Here is a 12,378-nt window from a genome sequence, read left to right as displayed (position 1 = left end):
TCCTAGTTGTTGGGGGTTTTTTCCCCCCCTTTTGGAAAAGTAAACGTACTTGCAAAATCTAATGTAATGGACACAACTGTAAAAAAAACAAAAAAAAAAACCAAACCAACAACAACAAAAAAACCAAAAAAAACCAACCGCCCCCAAACAAACAACACCCCCCCCCCCAAATTAAGTAAATGAGTGAGTTTCTCATATTTATAAATTCAAACGTAGCGTAACTTGTGTGCAATTAGTAGAATTATATGAAGTATGACATTAGCTCAGAGTCTTTTGTTAGGGGGGAGTATTAAACTTTGCTAAAAGCCACAAACTTCTGTAGAATGCAGTTTTTTGTCATCAGGATTTGCCTTGTGAGCAGATGCTATGGCTGAGCTGCGGCTTCCCTGAAAAACAGTGAGTTCTCCAAGGGTTGCTTCCAAAATTTAAGAAAAGAAATGCAAGTGATGAACATGGTTTGGTTGACAGAAAATAGAATAAGGACTTAGAAGGACATGGCTTCCTGGGTGCTTAGAAGGAGCCTTTAGTGCCGTGTACTAGTTTGACGGACTAGTTAGTTAAAATCATCCCTGAATTCGGTCCCAAAACCATGGTCAGTTGTGCTAAATGCTGCTTTGTGGTGTTACATAACACTGGTCAGTGTCGTTAAACGAAACGTGATGGCACAACACTGAGATACCAAACTGCTTTAATTGCTCTCTACAGCTCCACTCTCAGTAGTGTCCCCCCCCTTTCATACATGGCAAACTTTTGCAGTAAGCTAGAAGGGAGGTTGGCTTCTGCTGTCCTTTTTCTCTTCCCAAGCCCCACATTTAGTATTTACTTTGGGAGGTGAGAGAGCATAGAGTGCTCTTCCATGATCTGTCCAACTTGCTTTGAGACAAAGGAGTGAATGAAGCAAGAAGAGCCCCAGATCACCTTACATGTTAATAATAAATCCATCCAAGTTGTTATTGCTGTTAAAGGTTCCTCTTTTTCAAGTATTAAAAACCTGGGGCTTTCGTCTTCCTAGCAGTGGCCCGCATCCTGATGTAACTTCCCACCTCATCATGTTGGTAGGAAAATCAAATCCTTTACCAATCCAGTATGATAAACTCATTCCTTCGCTTATTTGGAAACTTTAAAATAAATAGTGTGCATACGGTGGCTTCCTTGGTATATGTAGATTTAGAGTTGAAGCTGGAAACAAATCCTTTGGGTCATCTAGTCAAAACAAACAGGAAAATGTTCATGCCTGTTGCCAGAGACTCTCTCTCTCTCTTAACCCAAAAGACGCACCATTTCATTTCCACTTGATGATGTAAATTTGCTGCTAGGTGAGAATCTGTAAAATAATTACTTGTTCGGGACCAAGCTGTTGGCATGGGGTGGTTCTAGTAAATATTGCGCTTTCGCATCCACATGTTATAACCTTGCTGACTTTGGCTGTGTTCTAGCCTTTTTAAGATGCTATTTCTGGCAAACCAAAACAGCATTTTCCACCCTCTCGCACTTAGGGATTGCTGCCTGGTGAGTGTCCCCAGGTAGGAAAATTTATCTGTGCAGCCAACAGTTATGGCGGGGGTGGGGTGTGGTGTGGAAATAAACTTACTAACAAAATGGTAGAAAAGTACTTCCTTCTTGAAAGAGTTGGGGGCAGGACGAGACACAGGCATGGGTGAACCAGGCAGCTGCCCAGGGTCCAGACAGAAAGGGGGCCCAAAAATGGTGATGGTTATTTTTAGCTTTGGCAAAGGGGGCCTGATACTAAAAGTTTGTCCAGGACCACTGGGAGTCTAGGTATGGTGCTGGTTGGGGAAGGTTTCTTTCAGATGAATTGATTCAAAATGCAGAAGGACACCAAGGATCACGGTGTTGCAGACACCCAGGAGATGAGGCATGCATACCGTAGATGGGACTATGCAGAAAGTACCCCATGAAACAGGTGTGCCACGGATGTATTGCTTGCTGAGGATTCAAACAGTCCAGTTGGTAGACTGCTTAAGTGACAGGTATTGTTAATGTATGAAGATATTCCTCAGCCCATCCTCCCTCATTAGCTTTTATCCACCTGGTGTTTCTTGTCATAATGCTGGACTGTGGGCTCCCTGGAATATACAGTTTTCCTTGTACAAGGCGAAATACAGTAGGGACCCTGTGACTGGGTCCTCCAGGACTTGTTGCACTATGGAGAAAGACTACTCCTCTTCAGCAAACTATTCTTTCAGCGTGGCTGGAGTCATAAAAGCCAAATAATTAAAATGTTAATGCAGAAAAATGCTAACCACAAACCTTAACTTCTGGGAGAACAGCTGGCTTGGCATTTACACCTCAAAATGACTTGGGAGGTTTATTATGCATTAAAATTGTGGCTTTGTCTCTCCTTCTCCCAAAGTAATTACAAAATTATGCCTAAATTAACCACACCAAGATGAGACATCAGTTCAATATACCATTGTTTTTCCTTCCCTGTTTTCTGAAGGTGCTGTATCTGCTTGGCCAGAAAAATACAGAAAGGCTCGGTGATGTCCTGGGAGAAACATTTCCCCTGCAGACCACTGCAGTTTGTAGTCACTCATTCACTCTGCTTTCAATTCACATGTTTCCACAGCAGTTTCTCACTATAGAGCAGGAAAGATTTAATAGCAGAGTGCAGAACGCTGATGTCTCCTATTACTAAGACTTAATTATTTTTCTAAAACGTACCACAAAACTTCTTACTTGCCTATAACGAAAACTCAGCTAGTCAAAATGAACAGAATACTTTCTGTGGTCTGTCTCTGTCGTCTTCTGCTTTTTATTCACTTCCTGAGGAGTTGCAAATTAGTGACTACTTCAGTAAATCCACAGTAAGGGCTGTGCGTGTGGAATGAGCTGCTTCTGCACTTGTAAGGAGCTGAACTGCAGCACTGATGGTGCTAGCAGTACACACAACTCCCAATGCTGGAGCTCAACCTGGCAAGATCAGCTTTCCACTTCTAACCTGAAATGTTCATCTGAATTTCATGGCAAATATACATGCATTACTGCAAGCAGTTGAGACCAGCTGGTATTCTGAACAAGCTCATTTTATGCCGTGTCTGCATGTGTTTACTGCTTCTGTCAAGAGCCCTTCAAGGCTAGGGAAAAGCTGTTGGGATGTTGGCTGGTTACGTAAAAGGGATTTCTTGGCAGCAAAGCCAGAAATGTGATGTCCTTGTGTGGCATTTTCTCAGCTCCCCATTTCACATGGGAAATGCATGCAGCCTGCAGTCGGGCAGTTTTTCCACTGACACACACAGGGCTTTGCATGTGATGATTCTGTTGGGGTTAATAATGGGAGTTCCCGGGTAACTCCCTTAGGCATTAATGGAAGAACAGATATCTTTGTTGGAAAGAGATTGAAATGGCAACACCTATTTGTTAGGCATGTGAGCACACTCCACTTGGTATTGCTGGATGTTTTATAATGGTGAGAGGCATGTGGGTGAGCTTTAGTTAGATCGTTTAAACAATGGGAATGCCTCTCTTTCCTAGACAGGAGTTTCCATATGGCTAACTGAATGGGACAGCACCTTTTTAGCCAAACTAAACTAATTCTGATTTCTAGAATTGCCTCTGTTTATCCTGAGTTTCCTTAGGAGTTGAAATGCTTATGGAAATTTTGAGGGCACTCCTAATTAGCCTTGAAATAGCTCATTGTTTCTATCCGGGAAGGGCTCAGATATGCAAAGAGAAAGCTCATCAGGATTTATAAGAAAAACAGAGAAGAGGTCAAATCAAAGGGTCCCAAAAGGCCAAAGACCACACACATTTTAACTGGACAAATTCGTACTGTCCACCTAACTAAAAATGGCATAACCCCCCTTTCCCCGCCTCCTCCTGCCTTCACCCCCTCTCCCATTATACTTCATTTACTTTAAGGAAACCTCAGAGTAGACTTTCTCCACTGCTGCTTTCAGAAACGTGATGCAGCCTCCTGTGAAATACAGAAATAGGTGCCTTCTCAGAAATCACCTTCAGTACTATTATGTAAAAGAACAAACACGCGCGTCCTTTGTCGTGCTGCTGCCCTGTGCATGGCACCCGTCTCTACAGCGTGTTGTCTTTGGCATTCTCTGCAGGATTTTTCCTTTGACTTTTTTTTTTTTTCTTTTTCTCCCTCTGCTTACAAGCATGCTTAATTTAGAGTCCTCTCTCCTTCAGAGCACATCAGAGAGTTACCCATTCGCTCTTCAACTTCAACACCGTGAATTTGTTTCAGTTAAAGTAAACTTAGCAAGTGAATGACAGGGGAGGAAATTGCTAAAGACTTCTTCTATAACACTTGTCTCTCATCTGCCAGATAAAAATTATATGCACCATATACTGCACCTCCTGAGAGTTTCAGGTTTCTTAGGTCTGTGGAAGTTAATGATGAGTAAACTCCCTTACATAAGTTCCTCTCCATGGAGACTTCAGTATGCTCGTTTAATTAGGGATCTTCTTAAAAGTTGGTTTGGATCACACATGACATTAATCGCTCTCTACCACCCATAGTTTTTAATAAGGAAAAAAAAATACAGCGAGGAGGATGGCTTTGTTTCAGAGCAATATGCAGCTAATATCCCTGGAAGACATGATGCTGTACCATTTACAGCACTAGTGGGTCTGTTTTTATAGATCTGCTCCTCCTGCTAGAGTGTGACAGCCCCTAACTTTTGGTAGTACCTTCTTTCTCAGCTAATACCACTCCTAGTAAGTAAAAATGGGGTCTGGTCAAAATGACCTAGAAACCAGGACCAGTAACTGAACCAAGCTATAGTTTTAATTGTTTTCAGATGAGAAGCAGGAGTACCTGCATGGGCACCTGCATCAGTCCTTCCCCGTGTGTAAGGATTTGCTTTCAGAGGACCAGGGAGTTGCTTTGTAATGCTGTGTGTCTGCTTTCTTTTCTTCCCACTTCCTGTAATGTGGAGCTGCTTGGGAAAGGGAGTGATAGGGTAGGGGGACCAAAAGAATGTGCTCGCTGAAAGGGGCACCCTTGAGAAGCCTGTACCTTAAGGCCTTCATGCTGTTTCCAAGAGGCAGAATGATAATGAGATACTGTAGGCAAGCAAAAGATAATGAATCAGCAGGAATCTAAAAGGTATGCTGAGCCAAGGTCTGGAGCTTACAGTGCAAGTGAGATTTTGTTCTCTGAAAAGTGACAGTGGAAATGGCATCATGGTTTTCCATATTTGCGTCTTCATTTCCATATTATATCGGCTCTGCTCACAAGTAAAAGGTGTCAGTTCTAGGTGCCAGCCTTGCAAAAGCACCCTGACATGAGACTGTCAGGCTGGGTTCTTTACTTTGTAGGCAGCGCCCATACGAATGGTCTGACGAGCTAGATCGCGGGCTCCGTGACCTCTCTGCACTCTGTTGTCTTTCAAGGTGACTGATTGGAGTTCAGTAAACATTGCATAAGTGATGCATGGAAAGAAATGAGAACAAAATCTCAATCCCATTCGTTTGTTGCACAGGGGAATCCCATCGTTATTATTTTCCCTTAGTGGGCTCTTAACATTTAGCTGGGGCCCTGGCCATGGCAAGGGAGCAGATTTGCTGAGCTTGCGGGTGCCACTATGCCACACGCGGTACTAAGAACAAAAAGCACTTCAAAGTTTTGGTTCTTGGAGGGCTCACCTCCAAATCTGGCAGGCTTCATGCAAAAACCACCTGATGTCTTTCAGCTATTCCATTACATAAAACCCTTCTATCTAGCAATGGGAAATCGACTGAAAGCCACACTGTTCTGCTCTGCTGTGTTGCCACACCAGTGCCCTCCGACTCGGCTGTCTCTCTTCAGTTGGAATTTTTATCTGGCTTCTGTTTGGACAGCTACAGCTAGCCGTCCGAGCTCCGTGCCAGCTGTCAATAGCATTTGCAGGGTGGGTGCTCCTAACACCTTTCAGATTGGCAGTGTCTTTTCCAGATATGAAACTGCTTCCATTCCTGAGTTTGCAGACAGCCAAAAGCAGTACTGTCAAAAGGTGAGAACTGAACCACCCATCTTACTGGGTTGTTTGCCTTCAAGCCTAATGACAAAAGTGGGATTTATAAGCACGTTGGCATTGCTGAAATAATCAACAGTAAAGTAGTCAGTCAGTAAAACGGCTATTTTCCATATCATTCCTGAAATGCTGAAGTCCTAGATGCTCCCTACCCCACTGTCTGCTAACTGCATATAATATAAAATTCTGCAACTTGTTCAAACTTACAAAAATAATAACATGTAACTGGGTAATACCCAACTACCCAATTTTTCTTCCAGTTTACCTCCAGGTTTTTTCTAGCGTACTTCATAGTATCACTGTCTCACCCACACAGCTACATGGGACAGCTTGCAGAGTCTAGAGGCCTAGAGTGTCAGTCTGCACCAGGCAGTTGATATCAACCCCTAAAGCCATCAGCGTTCAGGCCGTAAATGGAAATCCAAGGTCAGGACCATTGTCACATCTTCAGCAAACTAGGAAGGTGCTACACCTTGTGGTCCGTAGTCACTAACACGGTGACTGGCTTGCTTATTTTGGTGCCGTACTTTGTGTCTGGTTGTCTGCTGATCCTGAATAATGTTGAATTGTTATACTAGGAGCATTGTCATAGTTTAATTAAAATATGTAATGTTATAATTTTTGTAAAAACTGCTTTTACAAAGCAGCTCAACATTCAGTTGGAAGTGTTGTATGCACGTGAAATCTGGGTGATGCAAACACTTCAGTGGACCAAAATTTAGCAGCTTCTCGAAGGGAACGTAATGGTGAGAGCGCTCTATTGAGCACCAGACTCTGGTAGGCAGTGATCCTAAGCTTTTGCTCCAAAAGAAAAACCTGATGATCTCTGGTCCTTTCAGTCTTGAAAAACAATTACTTTATATATGCGTGCACGCACGTGCGTGTGCTTGCATGTAGGCATGCACACACATGGAAATACATTACACATATAGGATGGGCAAAAATAATGAACAGGGTGTGCGTCTTGCATATTTAGTAACTTTTTGATACAAGATCAATCATTCATTCGTTCACTGGCAGCCACCAGTCTCAGAAGATCATGGGGATTGTGCCCTTCAGCAAACTAGAAAAATCCCCGTGGTCTCCTGTAGGTTACAGGGTACCAACAGAGATTCTTGAGTGGCTGAGGAGCCTGAAGCATGACAGGCAGACCCTCTGGCAAGTTGCATATACAAACTCAGTTGAGCTTGTACTGGCATGCCAAATACTGTTTTGTATTGCCTGCCTCTGACGCCTCTTCTAGCTCATTGTTGACTCTCTCCACCTCAAAGTGATGTAGGCCCTGCTTCATGGTGGCTTTCTACTCGGAGCAGTCCGAAGTAGTTGATTCCCAGCATTGGCCACCGATGCACACAGCTCCGTAAAGGTTTTTCTTGCAGACATCAACAAAATGGTTTGGACCACCCATGTTGACATTTGCCAGTGGTGAGCTCACCATAGAATATGTCCTTGGGGATTCAGCCGTTGCTCATACAGTGCATGTCCTAACCAAAGGAGGTGTCTGTCTCAGTAGCACAAACATACCAGGTAACTTGGCCCAAACCAGAACAGTAGAGTTAGAGATTTTGTTGCTCCATGTTATGCCCAGGATATAGCAGAGACCTCCAGAGATGAAACCTGTTACACTTTCTTTCTTCCGTGGCATAGGGGGTCCACGTTTTGCTGCCGTACAATAGAGCGTTAAGTACGCAAGCACTGTAGATGGATGTCTTTGTCAACAGAGTGAGCACACTGTTTTTCCAAACTCTTTGGAAGTTTAGCTATGCCGTTGCTTGCCTTTCCAACGTGAGCGTTAATTTGGCTTCCAAGCCAAGATTTTTGCGAGACACTGGAGCCCAAATAAGGGATTTTTCCAATCACTTCCTGGCTTTCATCATTTATTCCAACTTCAGGAGGGTGGACAACTTGTTGACCCATGACTACCGTCGTCTTTAGGCTAAGGGTCAAGCTAAAATAATCACAAGTACGAGGAAGGTGATCCATGAGACTCTGCAGTCCTCCTTCTGAATGACTAACGATTGCTGTGTTGTCGGCAAAGAGCATTTCATGGCCAAGAACTTTTCAGGGTTTTTGTTTTCAGTTTGAGACCAAGCAAGGTTGTTGAGGGAGCTGGCAGGGGGTCATAGCGGAGCCCTTGGCCCAGCTATATGAGCATTCGTGGTCATTTGGCCGGGTGCCGGGGGATTGGAAACTGGCTAATGTGGTCCCAATTTTCAAGAAAGGGAGGAGGGAGGACCCAGGTAACTATAGGCCTGTAAGCCTCACCTCGGTGCTTGGGAAGATTTTGGAGAGAATCATCAAGGAGCGCATCTGTGGGGGCCTGCAAGGGAGGTCCTGTTTGGGGCAATCAGCATGGGTTCATCAAGGGCAGGTCCTGCCTGACCAACCTGATTGCCTTGTATGACCAGGTGACTAAATCCTTGGATGATGGTGTCGCTGTGGACGTAGTCTTTCTAGACTTTCAGGTGGCCTTTGACACTGTCTCTCACCCCATCCTCATCAATAAATTAAGCGACTGTGGCATTGATGCCTACAGTTGGATGGGTAAAAACTTGGCTGATGGGGCGCCCCCACAGAGTAGTGGTGGATGGGTTGTACTTAACCTGGCGAGATGTGAGTAGTGGGGTACCCCAGGGCTTGGTCCTCAGGCCCGCACTGTTTAACGTCTTCATCGGCGACTTGGACGAGGGGGTGGAAAGCACGCTGTCCAAGTTTGCTGATGACACTAAGATGTGGGGCGAGGTGGACACACCTGAAGGGCGAGAGAGGCTGCAACTAGATTTTAGACAGACTACAAAAGTGGGCAGACGAGAATAGGATGGGGTTCAACATAGACAAATGCAGGGTGCTGCACCTTGGGAGAAGGAACCCACAGCACACAGACAGGCTGGGGAGTTCCCCTCTTGAAAGCACAGAGGCAGAACGGGATTTTGGAGTCGTTATTGACTCCAAGATGAACATGAGCCGCCAATGCCAGACGGCAGCCAGCAAGGCCAGCCATACCTTGTCATGCATCCATCTCATGCATCCATCTCAAGCCAGTCCAGAGAGGTGATCCTCCCCCTTCTGTGACTTTGGTCAGGCCGCAGTTGGAGTACTGCGTCCAGTACTGGGTGCCGCACTTCAAGAGGGATGTGGCCAGCCTGGAGAGGGTTCAGAGGAGGGCCACCCGCTTGGTGAGAGGGCAGCAGGACAGGCCCTATGAGGAGAGACTGAGGGACCTGAACCTGTTCAGCCTCAGCAAGAGGAGGCTGATGGGGGGGGCGGGGGGACCTAGTGGTTGCCTACAAACTCATCAGGGGAGATCAACAGCAAAAAGGTAGAGCCCTTTTCTCCCCAGCACCACATGGGGTGATGAGGAACAATGGTAATAAGCTGATGGAGAATAGGTTTAGGTTAGAGATCAGACGACAATATTTTACAAGTAGGGTGGCCAAAACCTGGAACCAGCTTCCCAGGGAAGTGGTCCTCGCGCCTACCTTGGGTAAATTCAAGAGGGGGTTGGATGATCACCTGTCTGGGGTCCTCTGAACCCAGCATTCATTCCTGCCTGTGGCAGGGGGTCAGGCTAGATGATCTGTTGCTCCTGACCCTCACTACTATGAAACTGTGAAGGTTAAAGAGTTTTTCCCATTGGATCTAGTTGGAAGGTATACTCCTTAATGGCCACTGAATGCATAATTGAGTAGGACAGCGAACAAAATCCCCAAAACCATCCGAGCCAGGGCACAGCTTTGTTTGACACCACTCTTGATTTCAAGTTCTTCCAAAAGTGCCCATCGAACTGCACCGTTCCATGCATACCGACATGGAAGGACTGGATGCTCAGGGGCTTAGGAAGCGGCCAATCTTCATGATTCAGAACAAATCATCTCTGCTGACGAGATCAAAAGTTTTGCCGAGATTGACAGATGTTATGTACAGAGTTGTCCTTTGGTCATGGCATTTTTCTTGTAGCTGTCTCGAGGAGAATTATCATATCCACCATAGCTCTACCGGATCTAAAACAACTCTGAGACTTGGGGGAGACTCTGTGTCCATGGGGGTCTGCAGCCTTAGCTGGACAAGTTTGGTGAACAGCTTCCCGGTAATACAAAGTAAGGATATACTGCGATAGTTACTGTAATTGCTCATATCACCTTTTGTTTTTGCACAGAGCAACTATGCTTGCATCCTTCGTCTCTTGAGGAGCTGCACCTTTTCTCCAACACAAATATATTTAGCTCGTGCAGATGGAAGAGGGAGAACAGATTTCCTGTACTTAATAATTTCAGTGGGTATGCCACCTGCACCTGGGGCTTTACCATAAACAAGCTGATCAATGGTCTTTTCTACTTTGTCTACAGATGGTTCGTGGTCAAGTGCTACCAGGGTTGAGGGGTTTCAAGTGCATCAAGAGGGAAGTCACAGCTCACATTTTAACAAGAGTAGAGTTCTTAGTAGTCAACCCATCCATTCATCTGCTTATTGTGGTTATGGATGACTTCACCTGTGGAGGATTGTAATGGGATGGTCTTCCTTGGAACAGGCCCAAAAGCTCTCCTGATGCGCCTGTGCGTTGCTTGCATGTCTCCTGGGTCAGCAGCTTTTTTGGCTACTTTCACACAGTTGTAGCCAATAATCATTTGCACACTGGCTCACTGTACATTTGACCTTTTGCTGGATCTCTCAAGATCCTAGCCTGCAAGTTAATGGCTAGGGTCACACCAGTCAAACCAGTCATTTGAGCTGCGATGCAAGGTACCACAGGAGTCAAAACAGTTTGATGGGTGGCTCCTTTGAGCTGAACCCCTTTCTCCTCGGGAATATTTATATGACTTAAGACATATGATAGAGCCCCGGAGAGAGGGTTTTTTTTGTTTGTTTGTTTGTTTGTTTGTTTGTTTGAATGAATTGAGATGTCTCTTCAGCTTTGTCAGCTTATTTGTAGTAAGGAGAGTTTCTTGATCTTGTACAACTTCCTGGGATGCAGTTTGACTAATGCATACCAGTGAATGACCAGTATCACAGTCGGCACTCTGATAGGATTGCGTAATGGTTACATCACAGAAGTCTCTTGAGGAGGTGATAATTGGGTCAAACTGATGCCAGTGTCCAAATTGTGGGTGGAGCCAAGATACTTGGTTGAGGTTTCATGTTGAAGAAAGAATTGGTTATACATAGCTCATTGTGTCAACATAGTTCAAGCAAACATTGTCCATTTTCTTTTCTCTCTTTTTTTTTGCCCACACCAATGGTGCCCAAATAGTGAGGCCAGTCAGCATGCTCGGTGACAACCCTTGCATTAAAGTTTCTGAGCAGGAGGATTTTTTATTAGGTGAAATATGATTGATTGCTTTTGCGGTGAGCGTAGTGTCTCAGTCCTTTGATTTGGATGAAGCAGTGAGAGTTGAAGCATATGCACCTACGAGTTTGACGGGACCAGAGGCAGCAGTGAGTTGAAGCGCCATTAATCTTCTGGAGCCTTTGCTTGGGGGTTCTTTTGCAAACAGCAGCTTATTTTGTACTGCAAAGTCAACACCACGCTGTCTGTTTTCTTTGGGCTGTTTCCCACACCAAAAAAGGTGTAGTTCTTTTCTTTTAGGCAGCCAGTGCCTGGTAGTCGGTCGGTTGTAGAGCGACGGTATCAACGTTCAGTCTCAGCAGTTCTGCATCAATGACTGCAGCTTTGCGTGCATCGACAGTGACTTGGAGGTTGTCGGATATACCTGGGGTCACTCTGCACCTTCGAACTTCCAGTCTTTAGGATTGAAAGTTGGGTTTTTTTCCTTCCATTTTTTTGTAGTAGCTGGTGGTGCAGATAGCAGTCTGCTTTCTAGTTGACTCTCTAACCTCCAAGCACCCACTGAAGCATTAGACTGGCAGGAAAATACCTTTATTGGCTGGGAACTGCCCAGCTTGAGGTGGGCAGTAGTTTTCCAAAGAGGTGCAAGGATGACCCCTGGATCTATGCCAGTCGACCCATGGCTCGTAACCAATAACTTAACTCCTTTTGTTTCAACATGTTGGCAAAGGTGGAGTAACCTCTCTGGGACACACGAGTCTGGGCAGTTTCTGAGTGATCAAGAGTTGCCCGAGCATTGGAGTCACCCTTTCGACTTTGCCGATTTAATCCACTGGAAAGGTAGAACCAACACTATGTGGAGCCAGGAAGGTTGTAGGAGCTGCTAGAAAGAAGACTGAATTAATTGCCTAACTGCCTTAGGGGCTCCGCTCCAGACTTTGTCAGGGTTTACTCCCTTAGCCTTCTCTTCTCCCAAAGCAGTGGTTGTGGTTACTGTCGGCTTCATCCACCAGCTTTGCTGTTGGGAAATGTATCCTTTTCCACCACAGCTGCCATTGATGATCAAAGGACAGTTCTTAATGACGAGAGCTGCACGCCGCC

General features: G+C 45.2%; 1 protein-coding gene across 2 annotated transcripts in view; it reads left to right on the top strand.

Annotated features, from left to right (window-relative positions):
• The window catches only part of ITPR1 (inositol 1,4,5-trisphosphate receptor type 1), a 129,377-nt gene that overhangs the window by 45,226 nt on the left and 71,773 nt on the right, over positions 1–12,378 (top strand). The window lies entirely within an intron of this gene.

The sequence above is a fragment of the Crocodylus porosus genome, unplaced genomic scaffold (genome assembly GCF_001723895.1).
Source record: "Crocodylus porosus isolate Cpor-Errol unplaced genomic scaffold, CroPor_comp1, whole genome shotgun sequence".
NCBI lineage: Eukaryota > Metazoa > Chordata > Crocodylia > Crocodylidae > Crocodylus > Crocodylus porosus.
This window is presented reverse-complemented; position numbering and strand designations above follow the sequence as displayed.